At 53.5% G+C, this 16,253-nt stretch overlaps 1 protein-coding gene across 1 annotated transcript in view; it reads left to right on the forward strand.

Annotated features, from left to right (window-relative positions):
- Positions 1-253: 253 nt before the first annotated feature.
- Positions 254-16,253, forward strand: part of VPS8 (VPS8 subunit of CORVET complex) — a 296,045-nt gene continuing 280,045 nt past the window's right edge. Inside the window, exons 1-2 of the mRNA XM_057306778.1 lie at positions 254-350; positions 845-938. The gene's annotated coding sequence lies outside the window, so the exon portion shown is untranslated. The remainder of the gene's footprint in view (positions 351-844; positions 939-16,253) is intronic.

The raw sequence follows: 16,253 nt of genomic DNA on the forward strand, positions 1-16,253 counted from the left end.
ATCAGCCAGGCTGATAACACCCAGGAAAGTCTGGCCATAAGGAACAAATATTTATGAGCCCAACACCTTTCAGTCCCTAACAGACTAGGCACAGAATGTGAACAGGAGCAGAGGCTGAGTTAGCAATCAAGCGTGGGCATTAAAGCCTGCTTCCTGACCAGAAACTTCCGGCGCTTGTCCCGTCTCATTAAGGAAGCGTGTTGAACGTCAAACTCTTCAGGAGCCATTTTCACATCGATCACCTCACCGAGCTTCCTGACAGCCTGCTGAGAGCTCTTGTTACCCCATCTCACAGTTGAGGAGACTGAGGTGCAGGAGTTAAGGGATTTGTCCATTGGCCCAGCTCGCAGGTGGGACTCGAACTCAAGTCTTCTGATTCTAGATCCTGTGTGCTTTCCTGTGTGGCCTTGACTGGTTCTCACTTGGTCACAGGCCCTGCTCACTTGCAGATGAGGCAGACCAGAACCCTATGAAAAGATAGAAGGAGACGGGGCGGGGGGCTCTATGGGGATGCTCCGGGGGTGCTATTAAATAGCTCTTGGCCCCAAAGACATCATCCCTCCTGGTCTCTCCCAGGGCTTGGAATTCATTCCTTTGGGTCCCCAAGTCTTTTCTGTTTATTCATTCTCCCTGGGAGAAGTGATTAAATGATTAAATGCAAATGAATTAGAATGAGAGGCCCTTGGTGTCAGAGGAGGAGTCGCTGATTGGAGGGGTCACTGATTTGCCCTAGCGTGTGGGGGTGGTGGACCTGGAGGAAGCCCCCTCCCTTGGGATTCTAGGTTTCAAGTCAGACTAGATGATCTCGGACAAACGTACCGTTTTCTTTTCTTTGCATCCTCAGTTGAGAGAGTGGGAGTGTTTGAGAGGAAGCAACTTCTAAGCTGAGAGAAGAGGTGAGTGCATGGGGTCAGGACCAGCGGTGCAGAGGCCTGAAGGTGAGCACAAATGTGTGTGTGTGTGTGTGTGTGTGTGTGTGTGTGTGTGTGTAACCGCGGGCCTGAAGCTTAGGTTACAAGAGGGTGAGAGGCGATTCTTGAGAGAGAGAGAGAGAAGCGAGCCTTGTAAAACCATGTCAGGGAGCTTGGGCTTTATCCTAACAGCAGTAGGGAGTCAGAAAGGGGTTAAAGCCAGTGGCATGACATTTGTGTCTTAGAAACTGGTGCAAATGTGCAGACTACATTGAGGGGGGGGGCAGGAGGAAGGGCGGTGGGAGAAAGGCTCCAGGGGGACTTATTTCTGCTTCCCACCCCCTTTCCTCTGCCCGAGGCTGGACTGGTTGTCACAGCTGTATTTGCAAGAGTGGTAATGATGGTTACCGTCTATAGGGAGTTGCTTCCCCTGTGCCAGGTGCTGTGCGGGGTGCTGTCCTTCTTTGTCTCATTCCATCCTCATAACAACCCTAGGAGGTAGGAAGTCATACCACCCATATGTTACAGATGAGAAAACTAGGCTCAGAGAGGCCAGGTGCCTTGCCCTGGGTCACACAGCTGGTCATCGTAGCAGCAGGACGCAGGCAGAGATGAGGCTCATTCCAAAGCTCCGGCTTTAACTACTGGATGCCCTTCCCCTGCACTTGGTCTGCACTCGCCATGGCAGGATGGAGGCCTCCTGGCAGAGGAGAAGGCCAGCAGTCATCGTGGGTACAAAGGCTACAACCGCAGGTGGTGTCTGGGGAAGGTGTGGGGTCTTTGGGAATGTTTGGGCTCCCAAGGCTAATTCACCTTTGTCTTCAGAGGAGAAATGGAGCTGGGAGTGGGGCGGGCTCCGGTGCTAGTGACCCCACCCTTCATCCCCCTTCCCTATGAAGGGGCCTCTCAGAAGCTGAGGACCTTTGGGAACCATTTCCCAATCCAGAGGGGAGCCAAGAAGTCACACTTCCCAGAGGCTGGTGAACACGGAGGGAGAACGGCCACCACCTCTGTCACATGCTGCCTCTTCCTAAAGACAGAGCAGGGCTCCATGTCTGGGTCAGGGAGGCCTGAAGGGTCCCCCAAGGTGGGTAGACTGGGCAGTGCTCCCAAAGGCCGGGGTGGAGAAGGTCAGACAGTCCTATCCCTCACCCCACAAAGTCCATGGAGGCCCTCAAATGGAGCTGTGAAATTCACACACTTCTAGCCAGTGCTAAGGAGCAGGGAGGCTACCTGCTGAGAGCTTGAAGTGCAGGCTTCTGATCTGGACCCCATCATAAGGAGCTGGGTAACCTTGGAAAACTTTCTCCCCTGCTCCCTGCACCTCCGTTTTCTCCCCTGGCTGAGGTAGACCCTTCATCCACCGTTCCCCCAGCTCTGGAGTCTGAGTATCCAGGGCCTGGATGAGGAGGCTGTGGTCCATGCTGGCTGCCTTCGCCACCCTCTCTAGCCATCAGGGTCCATCCTGTCTCTCGGGGCCACTCTGGAGCCAGGCTAGACAGCAGGCTGCAGCTGGGGCCCTCCGCAGCCCGAGGGAACACTGCCTGCCCACTGTAGGCCAGCATCCTGCCCTGCCCCGCTCTCCACCCCCTACCCCATAAGGAAACCAGCCCAGTGGGATTTGCTCTGGCAGTTGGAAGACGGGGCTGGCTTACACCTGCAGCAGGGCACACTGATTAATTTATTTTGCATCATTTTGCATTACCTGGCTCCAGGGCCTCCAGCTTGACATGCAGATTTATGTAAAAGAGACCCGTCATGCAAATGAGCCAGGGCTGCCACTTGTTTTAGTAACAGGCAGGCCTGCCTGCATCACTGGTTCCCGGCCCAGCTGTTCTTTCCATGGCCCACTGGTTCGCGAGGGCCAAGGAGGTCCATCCCCCCACCGAGCAACCTCGGCTGTGCTCTGCTCACAGCCCAGGCCAGATGAGAAGTCAACCTGACAGCGAGGTTAGAAGGAGGAGGCTAGAAACACCGCCTCCCTGAGGAGTTCCTGGCTGAGTCCCTTGTTAAGTGAGGAGAGACAGAGGGACAAGCGCACGAAAGACGGAGAGGCAGACGGGGCTTTGGAGGGGCCAGGAGACAGAGCTGCGCCTAAAGCAAGCACAGAGAGGGACAGACAGATGGACGAAGAGCAGACAGAGAGAGCACGGAGTCAGAGAGGGTGAAAGGCAAAGAGAAGCAGAGACAAGAGACAGAAGAGATGGGATGCGAAGAGGGGGATGCCAATGGGGGGGCGGACGCCAAGAAAGGAACAGATTTCGGAGTTGCTGTGGAGGAAGAAGTGAGGAGAGAGTGGCAGCCTGGCTGGGGGTAGGAAAAGCGAGGGAGGAGATGGTGACGTGACCGTGACCGCTTGATGTAAGGGAGCCGGGGAAGGAGAGACATGCAGGGAGAGACATAGGAGCTGCCCTCTCGCAAGCGCTGGCCTTGGCTTGGCTGCCACGGGCAGAAAGCGCCGCTGCCACCTCGTAAACCCTCGGTTTGTATCCATCCATCTATATTTATACACACGTAGCTATAGACACAGACGGATCTAAGCCACACAGGCACACATGGGCCAGAAGAACGCACTCGAGAACCATCGGGCTCTAGAAGCAAGTTTGGGAGGTTATCGAGGACAGCAGTGTGCAGTTTTAGAACAGAGGAAGGTTACCTCTTTCTCAGAGGGCTCAGAGGAGAGTTCGCAACACCCCCCCGACCCCGACCTCCCAGCTGCCCCGTGTAGCAGCCAGCACCCCTGGTCCCAGAATGCTCCCTCCGTGCCTGTCTGAGCCAGGCTCCCCCGGCTCTGTCCTTCAGATGCGCTCCATCTGAGCATGGAAGCTAGTGAGCAAGTGGACAGGTCAAAAAAGAAAGAGGAGACCACCTTGTTCCCGCCGCCTGTCTGGAGGGAAATTGACTTTGTGGGAGACAAGGGCTGTGTGTAGGCCCTGGGCGGGTGGTCGTGAAGCACACTGGAGAAGCTGGGAACACGCCCTGAAGCTCTTGAATAATCTCCACTTGCCCCACACAAGAGCTCCAGGATGGACAAAGGAGGGGGTATCTCCTCAGTTTCCAAGGTGGCAGCACTGCAGGTGTCCTCAGGGACCCACCAGCCCCATGTCGTCGTTTCCCAGGAGATGTAACAGTGACCCAGGAATGTCCAACAGCTTGGTCGATGCAGAGATAGGCGAGGGGACTTTCCCTCCAACTTGTCCCCCTGGCATTGGTGATCTTCCCGTGTTTTGCTGTAACTCCTCTGACTCGCCCACACCAGGGCTGGACACACGCACAGCCCCTTGAAGAGTGGACACTACTTTCACTTGGAGACAGATGAACTTTGTGCGGGTTGTGAAAGTTCTGGGTGCGGCTCCTCACGTGTGCTTCTCACCGAAGCCCCAGGAAGACAGAGGGATTCCTGGGTAGTTTAGTAGTTGCTGGGGCCACAGCAAAGCCAACAGCTCAGCCCAGTAAAAGCGTGTCACGTGCACCCCAGGATTTCACCCAGCAGAGATCAGCTTTCAGATGGGGTCTCTAAGCACCCAGTGCATCTCTGGGAACCCCCCACCCTTCCCGGCCCCTGGACACTCACATAGAGGTGAAGGTCAGCTCCTTGGACTCACTGCCTGAGCCTGATCCAGTCCCCCTGGTCCAGTCACGGAACGTCCGGCTGCACTCTGGCCCGGTCCTCTGGGTCACCTGAGCCAGGGTCAAGTGTCACCTTCATGCTAATCTCTAGTTCATTGGTTTTTCACCTCGTGGGGTGAGGCACATTTTGAGAACATTAGTAAGGCCATGGATGTTCTTTTTTTTTAGATTTTATTTATTTGACAGAGAGAGAGAGTGTACAAGCAGGGGGAGCGGGGAGCGGCAGAGGGAGAGGGAGAAGCAGGCTCCCACTGAGCAGGGAGCCCGATGTGGGGCTCGATCCCAGGACCCTGGGATCATGACCCGAGCTGAAGGCAGACGCTTAACCACTGAGGCACCCAGGCACCCCCACAGAATATCTTCTTTTCCTCTTTCTGTCTCAGAGGTTCCTTTCTAGGAAACTATTTCTTCAATGTCAAGTCAGATCTAAGCTACACAGTCCTCTAGTTGATATCAGACAAGCTCAAAGGACACATAATCCAAGACTCATTTCTACTTTCCGTTGGACTCTCTCTCTCTCTCCATCCCCCCTCCCAATGGCCCCCATCTGGCTCAGTCTGTGACCCTGACTCTATTTCGCCAGGGCTCAGCTGAGCACCAGATCCTGAGGTGGTTTCAGATGAGCGGAGTAGGTAATGCCTTTGCAGAGTTGAAAGGTGGTACGTCTTGTCCCCTCATCAGCCAAGGGAGACCGTGGATGGCCATGTTCTCCGAGAAAGGGACTCTGAGGGCAAGAGTGGGTGGGAAGAGCAGAGAAGCCAGAGGAGAAGCCGGGAGGAGGAGGGGGCTACCAAAGTGAGGTTTCTCTCTGCAGATTCCAGCCTCTGAACTCTGTCCCACCCCATCCCCACCCTATCCCCACTCCTTTCCCAAGGGCTGGTGAGAGGAGGTGGTGGGCTCCAGGCCTGAGGCCCAGGCAGGAGGAGCTGAGAGGCCTCTGTGTGGACGGGGAATGATGGGAGGGCTGGAGTCTCTGGGGGGCCAGGGCAGGGTAGGGGCATGGGAAGTTCCTTGTGGAAGGCCCAGGACTCAGGGTGGGCCGGGGCTCAGAAGAGCAGGAGCAGGCCCCTCGCCAAGGGGGTCTAGCCAGCCTGTGGTGTGGCTCAGTCATCCAAAGAGCCTTTAGATGGAGAAAGCTGCTTCATCTTCCCCTGGAAATCAGGAAGTTGGAACCAACACAGCTGATTAGGGGGTAGGGGGCCAGAGGAGAAATTTCAGAAAAAAAGATGAACAGAATTAAAGTCAGCTCAGAGAGGAGTAGAAGAGAGGGAGCCTGGGGCAGGTGGGGGAGGAGGGGGTGGTCTACAAAACCCCCTGCCCCGCACCCTGAATCCAGCTGGGAGGGCTTCTGGGGAGGAGGTGAGGAGCCTTGCTGGGGTGGAGTGTCTGAGTGAGGGTCAGGCCTGTCATCCCGGTGGGATTCCAAGGGGGTGAGGGTCAGAGTAGACAGGGACTACTCTGGGGGTCCGAAGATCATGAGAGAGCTCTGAGAGGGGGTAGCAAGAGGCCAGGAATGAAGCCCAAGTCCAATTTCCAATCCAAGCAGGGCCATTGTGGGGCCAGTTCTGCAGCGGGTGCCTAGTTCTCTCAAATGTCCCTTTCCTCCAGAACTAGAAACTCCAGCCCCAGCTCTTCTGGCTAAGAGGGCAAGAAAGTGTATGGTGGGTGGGTTATTGTTCGCAGAATGTGTCCCCCAGGCCATCCAGGGCTGAGGGGCAGGGACAAGGGCTATTGTCCCAGGAGATCCTAGGTGGAAGGACAAGGACAGTCCTGGGCAATGGCCTTGTCCTGCTTCAGGTCTGGACAGGTCCTCCTGGGGCCGGGGGATAGCCAGGGCTCAGGCAGAGACTCTGGTGACTCCTTGGCTCTGCTGTCTGCTCCAGTCACATGTGCGCATGCACACAGCCATGCACGCCCCACTCAGCCATACTCGCTCACTCTCATGTTCCCTCCCCGCCTCCCCCCCACGCATGCACACTTAAACGTACATTTAAATAACTTGCAGACGTATATTAGCAAAAACATTCCATCTGGGCTGGGATTTCTCTCATTGCTTTGAATTCCCCTGGGTTTTAACTTGAAAAAAAAAATAGGAAGAGGCAAAGATTTGACTAATGTTGGGTTAAGGTTTTTTTCTTACCCCTTTCTTTCTTGGTTACTGACTGCCAAGAATTTATGTTTGTAAAAGGAAAAGAATTAACTGTGTTGATTAAGAGGCAAACTCCCTGGAAATGTTCTTTCTTAACCCTTTGGTACCTTCTCAGTGAGAGATCCTGGGGTTCTCTGGGGCAGGGCTTGAAGTCCATCCCTGGGCCGGAGGCCCAAAACCTTTTGAGGGGCTAATTGTCCCCAAGGAAGCTCACAGAACGGAGGCAAAGCGGTGCCCGTCTCGTGTTTGGGTGCGTGCGAATGTGCGTGAGTGTGTGTGTCTAGGAGCAGATGCACGGGTAAGTGGTGTGAGAGTCCGTGTGTGAGTGCGGGTTCCCTGCGTTTGCGTGCGGGAGAGCAGTGTGCACACGTGTGTGAGTGTGCGAGGGCAGTAACTGGGCATGCATGTCCCTCAGGAGGTGTGGGGTGTGCTGGGAGTTTCTGTGGCCTGCTGGCTGCATGGTAAGACTCCAGGAAAGTGAGGGGACATTCACTTTGACCACATTAGCAAGGACTGACTTGGCAGGAGGAGGGGCCTGAGGGGACCAAACACAGAGCGGGGAGGCAGAGGGGCTGGGGGTGGGGAGGCTTCAACTAAGGAAGCAGGTTCTTTCCTGCTATCTAGCAGCTGTTACTACAGACTAAGCACACCCCAGGGCTAACCCTGACCATTGGTCAGTGTCCTAGCAGAGGGAGAAGGGCATGGGCACTTCTATCTCTTTCCAGCTTAGCCTGGGCACCCAGGAAGGGTCGTCCCACTCCCTTTTCCCTTTGGCAGCTTCCCTGGCTCTTAGGAAGAGCCTAGGTTGCATGACTCCCAAGAGGGCTGAAGCCTCTAGGAAAACGGGAAGCTGGAGCTGGGGCTGAGGGGTCTGACCAGAGATAGGATGTTGGGGGGAGAAAGAGAAACAAAGAAGTGCTTGGTAGAAGCTCAGAGCCTCATGCACTTGCATCCAGCATGACAGAACCGTTGGAGGTCCCTGGACAGTCTGCCTGGCCTCACTCCTCCTGGACTTTGCACAGGCTATTTCCCTCCACCTGGACAGACCTTCCATCTGTCCTTTGTTTAGCCAATTCCTACTTGTCCTTCAAGTCTTAGATGCCGCCACCTCCAGGAAGTCTTCCTTGCTGCATAACTTAGCTGTCCTCCTCTTACATAACAACACCCTGGGCACACAGGCACTTTCTTTTCTTTTCTTTTTCTTTTTAAAGATTTTATTTATTTATTTGACAGAGAGAGTGAGAGAGCACAAGCAGGGGGAACAGCAGAGGGAGAGGGAGAAGCAGGCTCCCCGCTGAGCAGGGAGCCCGATGCGGGGCTCGATCCCAGGACCCTGGGATCACGACCTGAGCTGAAGGCAGCCTCTTAACCATCTGAGCCACCCAGGTGCCCCCACAGGCACTTTCCATACGGTGTAATCCTTACATCTTCTTGTCTGTCTTCCCCACGGGACCTCACCCTCCTTGAGGATAGAGGCACTGTCTTCTCATACTGAATCCCCGGTGCCCAGCACTGTGCCTGGCACACAGCAGGGGCTCAGTCAATGCTTGCCAAGTGGGATTTAAGGCCCTTGACTGCTGAAATCAGTGTGACTCCCTCCACAGGCTGTGTACCTTGATTACAGGCCCCCACTATGACACTTAGCACAAGACCCCCAGCATTACCTGCACAGATACCGAGCCTCTCAATTTTCTGCGAGTTCCTCAGGGCGGGTTTTAGGTCATAGTCATCGCTAGGGCCTACGCAGTGTGAGACAAATAGCAAATGCCCAATAAATGTTGAAGGAATGAAGGTGTAACCACCCCATGATAGCTATGCAAGAAGAGACCCAGAGTGAGCTAACCATGGCTCTACAGCTTGCTCAGGGCTGGAGGACAGAGAAGAGAAAGTGCTCTTAGAGTGGGGTGGAGAGGAGAGAAGGCAAACATGTATTATGCACCTACTGTGTGCCAGCACTGCCCCCCAGCGCTGCCCCGCAGCACTGCACCAGGCTTTGGGGGGTTGTTATTTCAGGTTATCCTCTCCTTCACCCTGAGAGGGAGGGGCATCTACCCCAACTGACATATCAGGAAATTGAGACGAAGAGAGGTTAGGTGACTTGCCCAAGGTCATACAGCTGGTATAGGTTAAACTGGTCTGTCTGAGCCCAGAGCTTACGCTTCTCTGAAACACTGTGCCATGTTTCATGAAGGTCATGAGTTTTAAGCAGAGGTCTGAAAGATGAGAGGAGCACAGATTCGTAGAGAAGGATCTCAAGCCCAGGCAGGTGGAGAGCTGAGGGTTCCCAAGAAGGATGAATGGGGGTCAGCTTGTCCCATGAGCTCACATAAGCTACTATGTGACCACGAAGCCAGGGGGAAACCAACACAGCAAGGGACAGTGTCACTGTGGAGGAAGGCACAGAACAGAGAGCGAAGAAGGCCTTCAAAAAATAGATCGGAAGCCCCATCTTGAAAGGGCAAGGGGGGTAATTTTCAAAAGGAGCCAACGCAGAGTGCTTACTGGGTAGCAAGCACTGTGCTGAGCCCTTTAATGCATTTAATCCTTACAACAAGGGTTTGAGGTGGGTTCTACTATTATCCCCAAATACCGATGAGTTAGTGGAGGCCCAGAAAGGTTAAGTAAGCTGCCTAAGTTCCCAGTTAGTGATAGACCTGGAATTTGAACCCACACAGTCTGATTCCTGAGTCCCTGCTCGTGGCCACCACACAAAGGAAGGAGATCATGGCTGTGGGGGGTCCTAAACATAGAGGGTCAGGCTGGCAGTCTGGGAGTGTGATTGGATCTGGTTTGAGGGATAGGAGCCATCAAGTTGAAGACTTAACCCCCAGTCTGGTAAGTTAGGAAATCATCTGAGCCTGGGGAACACTTAAAGTCAGAGGCAGGGACAGAGTCTCTGGTGGTCCAAACATTCTCTGTGCATCGGAGAACTTGTCTTTGTTTCAAGGAATTTGGGGGTTCACCCATCCATCAACCCTGTCCTATCCCCATGAGGAAGCCCCAAAAGGTTCTTCCGAGGCTACTTCTCTTGGAGAACACTAACCTATTTCCTCTCCCTTCCCGCCCACCTGTGAGAAGGGGATCCAAGCCAGAGACAGCAAGCAGTCCCTGCTTCTGGCCTTGCCCTTGTTCTTGCTGGACCCTTGCTGTCCTGGGAGGACTGGGCACTTTGCTGCTGGGGACACCTCCCTTTCTCCATTGAGGGGAGGTCTCCCTGGGAAGGGGACTTGCAGCCTCTTGGTGGCTCACCTCTGACTTCTCCCTAATTAGATGGAGACTGCCATCTCCCAGTCATGCTCCTTTGTGGTATTGGTGGGTGAGTGTCACTGTCCCTGGCCAGCCCCATGCCTCTCTCCGGAGAATCCAAAGACATCTGAGAACAGCCAAGCCATGGGCGGTTGGAAGATGGTGACTCCCATACTGTCCTGGTCTCATGGTTTGGGGTTTTGGGGATTTTGTTTGAGGGATTGCTTTGTATCAGAACACCAAGAGAGATTCTCTTGGAACCCATATTCAAGAGACACTTTCTACCCAACTTTGGAACTTTGGGTCCAGAGGGAAATGACATTCTGGGATTCCCACAGCTTCTCTCATCGCCTCTAGCCATCATCCCCCACAGGCAACAAATCATCTTATAACATAGCTTTGAAACATCCCCTTAAATAGTCCTTTACTTTGGTACAACACGTTATAGTCCCCAAGCATCCTTGCATCCTTAGCCCAGGGGACCCTCTTCACAGCAGCCCAATAAGGCAGATAGCTCACAGATGATCAGACCCGTTTTACAGATGAGGAAAACTAGGTCACACGGTTGCTGAGTCACATTGTCTATACCGTTAGATTTCATGGACTGGGGGGTGGCCTCTGGGTCGATGTACTCAAGGAGATGGAGGAATTGGAGGGATGAGTGGTTATAGTTTCTCTGTGCCCAGAAAGTCCCACCTTGAATCACCTGCCTTTCCCTGACCCTGACCGAGACACCAGCAGCTTCCCGGATGAGGGGTGGTGACTCATCTCCCTTTTGCCACCTCCCCAAGGTACTCTCAGCCAGGCCCACCTCCTGGCTTTCGCAGGGTCTGACTCAAGGTCCCTTTCAGGCAGGCAGTATCTGTGGAGACTTCTGGTGTAAGGCCCACATCGAAACAAGAGGAGGCATTTGAGAATTATTCACGAAAAGCAGAACGCCATGAACAGCATTTGGACTCTTCAGGGAGAAGAGAGAGAGGGCTATAGGGCTGGGGGCGATTACATAACAGCATCGACAATTACATCCTTGTGTGTCTTTAGCACCTGCTTCCAGAGAACGTTAAGTATGTTCAGGTTTATTAGGCTCTTTGATCTCATAAATGTCCCACAAATAGGTGGTGATAGTTATTATCATCACTTTATAGACGAGGAAACTGAGGCCCAGAAAGGTGTTGAGTGATTTGCCCAAGGCCTTACAACAAGGGAGTGAGGGATAAGGCTGGGTCTGTCCTATTTCTAGAAATTTCTCTAGGTGTTTCATGCATGGGACTCCCTTTTTGGTGTCTGCATTCCTGTGAGGTAAGGTGTAGACACAGGAGGTGACTGGCAGCAGGCTCGAAGAGTTCTGCACAAGGTCACTCAGAAACAGTGAGTCAGCCACCATTATATGGAGGCCAGTTTCCTCTTTCACTTCCCCAAACAATTGCTGAGGTGTGAGCTCACTTGTTGCCTATTCAAAGATCAGGAGCTGAGTTATCTGCAGGTTTTCATAGTAGTGGTGATCTGGAAAAGAGGTCAGCGCTCCTACCCTGGGACTCCTGCCCTCCTGACCCACCAACGCCCCTGCCAGGTAGGGGATGTCCCCACTAGCCCTGTCTGTTCCCACAACCTCTGCACTGATTTCCTGTTCTCTGGTGTCATTCCCACTCAGTCCTCTCCACGACTAATTTTCCAAAAGCTCTTCTCACCTCTCATAAATAGTGGAACCCCATTACTTCCAGCCTTGGCTTGGCATTCAAGACCACCCCTCTCCCAGTCAGGTCCCAAACTATCTTCCCAGGCTTGGTTCCTCCCCTTCATCCTCCTCTGCAGAACCCTGTCTTCAGCCAAGACCATAGGACTCGCATGCTTTGTGTTTTCCCAACTCCACAGCTGACCGCCATATCGTCCCCTTGGCCTAGAAACCTACTCCCACCCTCTTTGCCTGCTGGGTTTCTAGTCATCCTTCAAAACCTATGACAAATGTGACTTCCTTTATGAGGACCTCTTGATTCCACCACCAGGAAATGGTCTTTCCTTCCTGGGATGTCTCACTTGTCTATATAGCTCTCTACACAAATAATTCTTGGATTGTGTGTGTTGTGGTGATGGTACAAAGTTTTGAGTGTTTGTAAAGCTTCAAAGATCGCATAATTCTGCAATCTTGTGTGTGTGTATGTGTGTGTGTGTGTTTATGTTTTGGTATGAGGGGTGAGCATAGCTATGCAGAACGCGTGAACACAAAGACGGGACTAGACATTTACCGGGTGTGGAATGTGTCAATCACTTCTGCTCTGCCAATGAACAGTGATCCAGATGTCTCCCTCAGAGGAGAGAGAACACTCATTATAAAAGTGTGTATAAACACACTTGGAGGAAGAAAGAGTAGAGAGAGGAAGGAAGTGAGTAAGTGTGTATGGATCATTCACTATATTCCAGGCACTATGTCAGAGGGGAAATTTCATGTGAACCATGAGCTCATTTAACCTTTACAATAGTCTGCAAGGTTGGGATTATTGCCCCCATTTCGTGGATGTGTTGTTTGAGGGTCACGTTCCTTTGGAAATAAGCTTTGAGAGGAAGACCTGAATGCAGAAGATTACTTGGGGAAAGCTCATGGCAGAACTTCCATAAGGGAGTCATGGGGGCAGGACTGGGCAGCGGGGTCACCTGGAAGCCTCACCTGCTCCCATGGGGGATGCTAAAGCTTGGGTCATCCTTCAAAGATGTTTCCCCATCGAGGCAATGGGGCTGGGTCATTGTACCCCCTGGAAAGGGGCCTCACTCAGGCAAGACAGTTAGCTCCCTTCAGTTGAGGGCAATTCCTAGGAGGGCTGCATACACCGCACATACAACTCCAGACCCGAGAGGGGTGCGTCTGGCACGCACAGAACACTGCTGGCCCCCGGAGGGTTAGGGACTGACCTCAGGACTAACTTGGTTCTGAGGCACCGGGTGCCTTTCAATTCATCTCAGAAGACAGCCTGGCCATCCTGTGCCCAAGATGCATCTGCAGAAGGCCATGCCCAGAAAGTTCCCAGTGGAAATCACCCCATGAAGAAAGCGGTCTCCCCTTTTTATGAAAGATCGTGGGTGGATCCGGTGTCAGATATTGCCGTGAGAAGGGGGGTTTTGCTGAATCTAGTTACTGACATTTTCTGTTACTGTCTGGTTCTTCCTCTGTGGAAACTTCGATGGTGGAATCCAAGTATGATTTTCAAAATATTTAACAACCAGTAGCACAACCAGGACAGGTGGAGTGGGTGCTGGCAGTATGTATCCTGGCTGAACACGAATCGGAGGCTGGCAGGTGCTAGGCGACAAGGCCGCCACTCCCTGTGAGCGCCATGTACTGAGGAAGAACCTGGGAAGGGCTTTCTGCCAAAAACAGAGAGAGGTGGGTCTACGGATTAAACGGGGCATTTGGTTCAGTGTCCAAGGTGGAAGTATTAATTTATGCAGGAAGCTTCTCCAGTTTGTAAGGACTGTGTCTTATTCGGCTCTGTACTCCCCCATACCTAGCACGGTAGAATTTGTTCTGTGAAATCTGTATGACTCTGGGCAAAGCACCATCCTGCTCTGTGCCTCAGTGTCCCCATAAGATGAGAGGTTTCCAAACCCTGTTTCTCCTTGATCAGGAGAATCTGGAGAAGCCCCCTCCGGGGAAGGGAGGTGAGTGGGCCAGGCCCAGGGCCTCTTGTCCTACTTTAACCAGAGCAACTCGCCTTGTATTGGTTTACGCTTCCATACGGTTTCACTTAAACCAGCATTCCTCAGCTAAAAACAAAGCCTGGGAACCACAGGGCTGCCTATGATACCCGAGGTCCTTACACACAGCTCCGATGTGCTCAGATGTGAGTGAGTGAATAGACAAATGGACAGATGAACAAACAGATGGATGAATGAATGAATGAATGAATGAATGAATGAATGAACGAACGAACGAACGAACGAACTCTGTGCACCTAGCTGCTGCAGGCCAGTCCTTGGTTACGCTGCTCTGGCCAGCAGATGGCCGGCCGTCCTGGGTAGCGGGGACATTTACCCAGGGCTAGATCAGAGCTCTCCTGATACTCTGTCAGTTGCAGGATTCTGCGTCCGCCACAACCACAGACCAGGCCTCTTTGCTCCAGGCGCCTTGGATGCTGCCGGATCTGATAGGCACTTGTCTCCCTTGACTCTCCCAATACCTTGACTCAGCTGAAAGACATACTGACAACAGCAGCACGAGTCACTGGCAGGTTTGGCAAAAGACTCATTGGGTTTTCTCGGTGTGCGTCCCGGGGTGTGGCACCAGGTCTGGCTTGCTTCAGCTCCCTTCCATCCCAGGAAAAAGACTCCCAATTTTGGCCTTGTCCTCCCCTGCCTCTCTCTTCCTGAACCCCCCTTTCCTCTTCCTTTCCTTTCATTCCTCTAAGGCAGCGGTTCTCCACCTTGGCTACCCATTGGAACTGCCTGGGGAGACGTACGAATAACTGGTGCCCAGAGATTCTGATTTCTTGGTGTGGGGTGTGGCCTTGGCAGTAGGATTTGGGAAAATCTCCCCAGGTGACTGTAATATGTAGCCAAGCTGAAGGACCACTGGTCCGAGAACATGGAGGAGGGCATCCAACTCCAGCCTAAACCATCTCTGGCTGTGGGATTCAGATGTCTGCTAGACTGGGGGAAGCCTGGGGCACGGGCATTTATTAGCAGTGCTGGGAAGGTAAGGGACCTGGAGGGAGGTACACCTCACTGCGCCCCTGCCTCTACCTACCCTAGCATCTCAGCCCTGTGGGGAGAGAGGCCTCAGAAGAAGCCAAGGGGGGTTTCATAGGGGCTCCTGTAAGACTCAGAGAAGACAGCCTTGTTTGGTGTCCAGGTGACAGGGTGAGACAGAAGGGGGAAGGGCATGGGACCCCCTGCGGTGCCAGTGCACTGAGGATACCAGGTGGGCCTCACCACCCTCTGGGGGAGCTTTGAGACAAGGCACCGGGCATGCCAGCAGCAAGTGACCGTGGGCCGCATGGCGTCAGAGAGCAAAGAGGGTGGAGACACCGAACATTTAGTAAGACGTGGCATCCACTCTCGATGGCATCCTGCTCACAAGCACATGGGGGCACCCCCAAGGAGTCCTGCACATCACAGAGTGGGCCTATGGGGGCAGATGGGGGCAAGCGGCAGGGAAACGGGGTAATTTCATGGATGGGACTTAGGAGATGGTGCGGCCTGTAAACACCTGGGGCGCAGATACAAGCCACAGTCCGAGAGCGTGCGTGCGGCGCGGGGGTTAGGCACCACAGGGGCAGCAGAGAAGCCCAGGACGTTGGCCGGCCTGCTCTGAGACGGCCCCGGACAGGTGAGCGCCCCCCCCCCTCCCCGCACAGCTCTCGCGCCCCGAGCTCTCTGTCTGGTTGGGTCCTTGCACCTCCAGGCTTCTCGGCCTGTATGTTCCCCTGTGAACGGCGTGTCTGATTTCCTGTGTGAGCTCCTTCCCTCTCTCTTTCTAAATCACATTTTCTCCTAAATTAGAAAACCTCTTTAATTGTTAGCAGGAGCTGGGGTTCTGCTCCTTGCATGGACAATATCATTAAACATTGGAAAATAAACAAACTGGGAAAGTTTAAGACACTTTCAAACCCTTTGCTTCCCAGAGGGCGTCTGGGGCCCTGGGCAGGACAAGGTTCTGCTGGCCTGGGTTTATACTGTGTTGATGACTTGACCCCTCCAGCTGTGAGAAGCCAAACTGACAGCGGGGTTGTTTTTACTAAACTTCACAGGATTGCAAACTTGATTTGGGAGGCATTTGCGCTGATTTGCGCTGAGGTCTCCAGCGGCTGCACCGCGCTTCCTCCTCGGGCAGAGAGCATGATGGGAGCGGGCCGGCGGCTCTCCTAGCTGACAGCTGTTGTAAACCATCTCTGTCCTCCAGAGTTATTCCACAGGGCTGGGGGAGGAGAGGAGAGCCGGGAGGGGGGGCGCTGTGTGAGAACATTTCTTTGCATCTTGCTGAAATGTGAGTCTAATGAAATGATAATGAGGTTGTGGCCTTTAAGCTCCATTGAGCTTCTTGCGCATTGTAATTTTACCCAGAGTGGGGCTAGTTTTTGAAATGATTAAAACTATGGATTCCTAGCCCTGTGTGGCTTGAATTGGAATTCATTAGAGGCCCAGAGGTGAGGGATAAACATTTCTCCCCAGTTCAGCCAGGAAACAGACCCTATCTTGTGGGACCCTCCGGCTTGCCCACCCACCTCTCCAGCAGGACCCCTGGCAGCACGGCTGGCTGTGTGGGAACCCCAGGCAGTGCTGGCAGACAAGACAATAAATAGCACCCAGCGTCCACGGGGCGACGGGTT

Source organism: Ursus arctos, unplaced genomic scaffold, assembly GCF_023065955.2.
Source record: "Ursus arctos isolate Adak ecotype North America unplaced genomic scaffold, UrsArc2.0 scaffold_4, whole genome shotgun sequence".
In the NCBI taxonomy this organism is placed as follows: Eukaryota; Metazoa; Chordata; class Mammalia; order Carnivora; family Ursidae; genus Ursus; species Ursus arctos.